Source organism: Nerophis ophidion, linkage group LG08 (assembly GCF_033978795.1).
Source record: "Nerophis ophidion isolate RoL-2023_Sa linkage group LG08, RoL_Noph_v1.0, whole genome shotgun sequence".
NCBI classification, from domain to species: Eukaryota; Metazoa; Chordata; class Actinopteri; order Syngnathiformes; family Syngnathidae; genus Nerophis; species Nerophis ophidion.
Window position 1 is genome coordinate 27,456,208 of NC_084618.1, and position 6,841 is coordinate 27,463,048.

The 6,841-nt window shown below is 36.3% G+C and overlaps 1 protein-coding gene across 1 annotated transcript in view; it reads left to right on the forward strand.

The window, feature by feature from the left end:
• Positions 1-1,004: 1,004 nt before the first annotated feature.
• sgtb (small glutamine rich tetratricopeptide repeat co-chaperone beta) overlaps positions 1,005-6,841 on the forward strand; it is a 49,094-nt gene continuing 43,257 nt past the window's right edge. The window contains exon 1 of the mRNA XM_061908179.1: positions 1,005-1,124. The gene's annotated coding sequence lies outside the window, so the exon portion shown is untranslated. The remainder of the gene's footprint in view (positions 1,125-6,841) is intronic.

Below are 6,841 nucleotides of genomic sequence, written 5' to 3' on the forward strand. Positions count from 1 at the left end.
CTACAAATCTCCCTAATTGCATTAAAGAACACTATTTATATTAAACATGCTTCACTGATTCAAGTATTTGGTGAGCGCTGTCTTGTACTAATAATTTGACGGTCCTTGAACTCACCTTAGTTTGTTTACATATACAACTTTCTCCGACGTGTTTTATGCCACTTCTTTTTCTGTCTCATTTTGTCCACCAAACCTCTCTGGAGCTTTTTCAAAAATGTATAAAAAATGGAAAAAAATGAGAGGAAAAAATTAAAATTTTTGTTTTAATATGATTTCTGCGGGAGGACAAACATGACACAAATCTCCCTAATTGCATTAAAGAACACTATTTATATTAAACATGCTTCACTGACTCAAGTATTTGGTGAGCGCTGTCTTGTACTAATAATTTGACGGTCCTTGAACTCACCTTAGTTTGTTTACATATACAACTTTCCCCGACGTGTTTTATGCCACTTCTTTTTCTGTCTCATTTTGTCCACCAAACCTCTCTGGAGCTTTTTCAAAAATGTATGAAAAATGGAAAATATTGAGAGGAAAAAATAAATTTTTTTGTTTTAATATGGTTTCTGCAGGAGGACAAACATTACACAAACCTCCCTAATTGCTATAAAGCACAGTATTTATATTAAACATGCTTCACCGATTCAAGTATTTGGTGAGCGCTGTTTTGTCCTACTAATTTTGATGGTCCTGAACTCACCTTAGTTTGTTTACATGTACAACTTTCTCCGACTTTCTAGGACGTGTTTTATGCCACTTCTTTTTCTGTCTCATTTTGTCCACCAAACCTCTCTGGAGCTTTTTCAAAAATGTATGAAAAATGGAAAAAAATGAGAGGAAAAAATACATTTTTTTGTTTTAATATGGTTTCTGCAGGTGGACAAACATGACACAAACCTCCCTAATTGCTATAAAGCACACTATTTTTATTAAACATGCTTCACCGTTTCAAGTATTTGGTGAGCACTGTTTTGTCCTACTAATTTTGACGGTCTTTGAACGCACCTTAGTTTGTTTACATGTACAACTTTCTCTGACTTTCTAGGACGTGTTTTATGCCACTTCTTTTTCTGTCTCAATTTGTCCACCAAACTTTCAACGTTGTGCGTGAATGCACAAAGGTGAGTTTTGTTGATGTTATTGACTTGTGTGGAGTGATAATCAGACATATTTAGTCATTGCATGACTGCAAGCTAATCGATGCTAACATGCTATTTAGGTTAGCTATATGTACATATTGCTTTACTATGCCTCATTTGTAGCTATATTTGAGCTCAATTAGTTTCCTTTAAGTCCTCCTCTTAGTTCAATTTATTTCTCATGACACACTATCTGCATGTAATATAGCTTTTAATTGTTTGCGGCTCCAGACAGATTTGTTTTTGTATTTTTGGTCCAATATAACTCTTTCAACATTTTGGGTTGCCGACCCCTGATCTACAAGAACCGCACAACCTTTTTTTTTCCAGATCACACACCCATGCGAAATTGCCCCGCCCACCTCGTCCCATTCTGTTGTGCTACCCCAATTTTTGTTTGACAATTATAGTTCTATGCCAGGGGTCCTCAAACTATGACACACGGGCCAGATACAGCCCGCCAGAGTGCAAAATCCGGCCCACGGGGGGTCCCAAGTTAAATACAAAAATGTTTTTAAATCTGTCCTTTCTAATCCATTTTCTACCGCTTGTTACTCACCTACCCACTGTGGTGCAAGTGCAATGTCACGTTATCGATGGGAAAATGCATATGATTTGCCTATATATATATATATGTATATATATATATATATATATATATATATATAGATATGTATATGTATGCAGCACGGTGGAACAGGGGTTACTGCTTCTGCCTCACAATATGGAGGTCCTGAATAGGCCTGGGTTCAATCCCAGGCTCGGGATCTTGCATGTTCTCCGCGTGACTGCGTAAGTACTCCGGCTTCCTCCCACCTCCAAAAACATGCACCTGAGGATAGTTTGCCTAGCAACCCTAAATTGACCCTAGTGTGTGAATGTGAGTGTGAATGTTGTCTGTCTATCTGTGTTGGCCCTGCGATGAGGTCCAGGGTGTACGCCGCCTTCCGCCCGAATGCAGCTGAGATAGGCTCCAGCGACCCCAAAAGGGACATGCGGTAGAAAATGGTTTTATATATACATATATATATATACAAACCCCCTTTCCATATGAGTTGGGAAATTGTGTTAGATGTAAATATAAACGGAATACAATGATTTGGAAATCATTTTCAACCCATATTCAGTTGAATATGCTACAAAGACAACATATTCGATGTTCAAACTGATAAACTTTTTTTTTTTTGCAAATAATCATTAACTTTAGAATTTGATGCCAGCAACACGTGACAAAGAAGTTGGGAAATGTGGCAATAAATACTGATAAAATTGAGGAAGGCTCATCAAACACTTATTTGGAACATCCCACTGGTGTGCAGGCTAATTGGGAACAGGTGGGTGCCATGACTGGGTATAAAAGCAGCTTCCATGAAATGCTCAGTAATTCACATACAGGGATGGGGCGATGGTCACCAATTTGTAGGCAAATTGTCGAATAGTTTTAGAACAACATTTCTCAACAAGATATTGCAAGGAATTTAGGGATTTTACCATCTACGGTCCGTAAAATCATCAAAAGGTTCAGAGAATCTGGAGAAATCACTGCACGTAAGGGATGATATTACGGACCTTTGATCCCTCAGGCGGTACTGCATCAAAAACCGACATCAGTGTGTAAAAGATATCACCACATGGGCTCAGGAACACCTCATAAAACCACTGTCAGTAACTACAGTTGGTCGTTACATCTGTAAGTGCAAGTTAAAACTCTACTATGCAAAGCCAAACGAATTTATCAACAGAACCCAGAAACGCCGCCCGCTTCGCTGGGCTGAGCTCATCTAGGATGGACTGATCCAAAGTGGAAAAGTGTCCTTTGGCCTGACGAGTCCACATTTCCGATTATATTTGGGAACGGCGGACGTGGTGTCCTCTGGAACAAAGAGGAAAATAACCATCCGGATTGTTATAGGCGCAAAGTTCAAAAGCCAGCATCTGTGATGGTATGGGGGTGTATTAGTGCCCAAGGCATGGGTAACTTACACATCTGTGAAGGCACCATTAATGCTGAATGGTCCATTCTAAATAGACCTCCTTTTTAGACCAGTTGATCTGCCGCTTCTTTTCTTTCTCCTATGTCCCCCCCTCCCTTGTGGAGGGGGTCCGGTCCGATGACCATGGATGAAGTACTGACTGTCCAGAGTCGAGACCCAGGATGGACCGCTCGTCGGGACCCAGGATGGACCGCTCGCCTGTATCGGTTGGGGACATCTCTACGCTGCTGATCCGCTTGAGATGGTTTCCTGTGGACGGGACTCTCACTGCTGTCTTGGAGCCACTATGGATTGAACTTTCACAGTATCATGTTAGACCCGCTCGACATCCATTGCTTTCGGTCCCCTAGAGGGGGGGGGTTGCCCACATCTGAGGTCCTCTCCAAGGTTTCTCATAGTCAGCATTGTCACTGGCGTCCCACTGAATGTGAATTCTCCCTGCCCACTGGGTGTGAGTTTTCCTTGCCCTTTTGTGGGTTCTTCCGAGGATGTTGTAGTCGTAATGATTTGCGCAGTCCTTTGAGACATTTGTGATTTGGGGCTATATAAATAAACATTCATTGATTGATTGATTCAGGTTTAAGAGCAACATATGTTGTCATCCAAGCAATGTTATCATGGACACCCCTGCTTATTTCAGCAAGACAATGCCAAGCCCTTGTTACAACAGCGTGGCTTCGTAGTAAAAGAGTGCGGGTACTTTCCTGGCCCGCCTGCAGACCTGTCTCCCATCGAAAATGTGTGGCGCATTATGAAGCGTCAAATACGACAGCGGAAACCCTGGACTGTTGAACAACTGAAGCGCTGCATAAAACAAGAATGGGAAAGATTTCCCCTTTAAAGCTTTAAAAATGTTTCCTCATTTCCCAAACGTTTATTGAGAATTGTTAAAAGAAAAGGTGATGTAACACAGTGGTGAACATGTCCTTTCCCAACTACTTTGGCACGTGTTGCAGCCATGAAATTCTAAGTTAATTATTTTTTGCAAAAAAAAAAAGAAAAGTTTATGAGTTTGAACATCAAATATGTTGTCTTTGTAGTGCATTCAACTGAATATGGGTTGAAAAGGATTTGCAAATCATTGTATTCCGTTTATATTTACATCCAACACAATTTACCAACTCATATGGAAACGGGGTTTGTATATATATATATATATATATATATATATATATATATATATATATATATATATATATATATATATATATATATATAAGGGCTGTGAATCTTTGGGTTTCCCACGATTCGATTCAATATCGATTCTTGGGGTCACGATTCGATAATATATCGATTTTTTTGATTCGATTCGATTCTCGATTCAAAAACGATATTTTTCCGATTCAAAATTATTCTGTATTCATTCAATACATAGCATTTCAGCAGGATCCACCCCAGTCTGCTGACATACAAGCAGAGTGGTAGATTTAAAAAAAATAACTTTTATAATTGTAAAGGACAAGGTTTTATCAACTGATTGCAATAATGTAAATTTGTTTTAACTATTAAACAAACCAAAAATATGACTTATTTTATCTTTGTGAAAATATTGGACACAGTGTGTTGTCAAGCTTATGAGATGCGATGCAAGTGTAAGCCACTGTGACACTATTTTTCTTTATTTTTATATTTTTATAAATGTCTAATGATAATGTCAATGAGGGATTTTTAATCACTGCTATGCTGAAAATATAACTAATATTGATACTGTTGTTGATAATATTCATTTTTGTTTCACTACTTTTGGTTTGTTCTGTGTTGTGTTTGTGTGTCCTTTCAATTGCTCTGTTTATTGGAGTTCTCAATGTTGCTGGGTCAGGTTTGGTTTTGGAATTGGATTGCATTGTTATGGTATTGCTGTGTACTGGTTTGTTGGATGGATTAAAAAAAAAAAAAAATTGATTTAAAAAAAAAAAATAGAACCAATTTTGAATCGCACAACGTATTCGAATTGATTCTTTCCCACACCCCTAATACATATATATATATATATATATATATATATATATATATATATATATATATATATATATATATATATATATATATATATATATATATATCAGAGGTCTCCAGTTAAAAAAAACTTTCTTTTGAATGTTTTAAATTTATACAGCACAAATGAATGGGACAAGTTTGAGGAGATTTTGATATGGTCTGGTGGCTGATTATGAATAATAACTAGAAGACCATAAAAGGTTAGTATGGAAATTATAGTGGACAAAACATGTTTTTTTTTTGCAGGACAAATGTTTGGGACAAGTTTGGGGAGGATTTTGACAAGGTGGAAGGATTGTTATGAGTCCAAATGTTGATAAAAAAATAACACTATAGTAGACAAAAAATATTTAGCACAAAAATAACAGACATTTGGGGAGGTTTGTTCTTATGAATTACTGACCTATTCAAGGCCCCAATTACTTCACATCAAATATTGCACTTAGAAATATTTTTTGGGGAAAATACTGCATATTTGGTGTGTTTTCTATTACAATAAATACAAAACACAAAACCAGTAAAGTTTGCACATTGTGTAAACCATAAATAAAAACAGAATATAATGATTTGCAAATCTTTTTCAACCTGCACTGTATATTCAATTGAATAGAGTGAACAAAAAAAAACGTTTCTCAGTTCGAACATTAAGTATCTTGTCTTTGCTGTCTATTCAACTAAATTCAAGTTGAAAATATTTTGCAAATCATTGTATTGTGTTTTTACTTATGGGGAGGGATGAGAATTTTTAATTTTTTATGATTTATTTATTTTTTTGTCATGAAAAATGGAGGTTTTTTGGGTTGGTGCACTAATTGTAAGTGTATCTTGTGTTTTTTATGTTGATTTAATAAAAAAATAAAAAAATTTAATAAAAAATTATTCTGCAGTGGTTGGGGACCACTGATCTAGAGCAGTGATTCTCAAACTGTGATGGTACACAGGCTCCATCTAGGGATATGCCAACAAATCACTTGATTAAAGTACAGTGTTTTATTTTCCTATAATGAAACTGTGTGCAATTTGAAAGGATTGGCTTTACTCATCCGACACGTTACACTGGCCAACAATATTAAATATACTTGTTAAATAAAACCTCTGCCTTGGTTTAATGAATACTTAGACCTACCATGCTACTGTATTTTAATATGGCTCAATATGGTGGTACTTGAGGAGCTGTCACGCCAAATTTCTTCCCCCTACAAAAACCTTCCCCCCCATTTACTTCCGGGGTCATGATTAATACAGATGTTTTTTTTAACGCTATGTTATAAAAATATAACGCTATATTATAAAAATATAACGCTATATTATAAAAATACAGATGTTTTTTTAACGTTATATTATAAAAAATAAATAAATAAATAAATAAAAACAATTTACAAACACAAGCTATGGGATGACTTAAGAGGAAACGTGAGGAAACGTAACCCCGGAAGTAAAAGCGTCATCCCATAGCTTGTTTTTGTAAATTGTTTTTTTAATTTTATTTTTATAATATAGCATTAACAAAACGTCTGTATTTTTATAATATAGTGTTATATTTTTACAATATAGCGTTAATAAAACGTCTGTATTAATCATGACCCCGGAAGTAAATGGGGGGGAAGGTTTTTGTTTCGGGGAAGAAATTTGGCGTGACAGAGCCAAGTTTTTCTGAAGTGGTACTTGGTGGAAAAAGTTTGAGAACCTTGATATAGAGACTTGAGC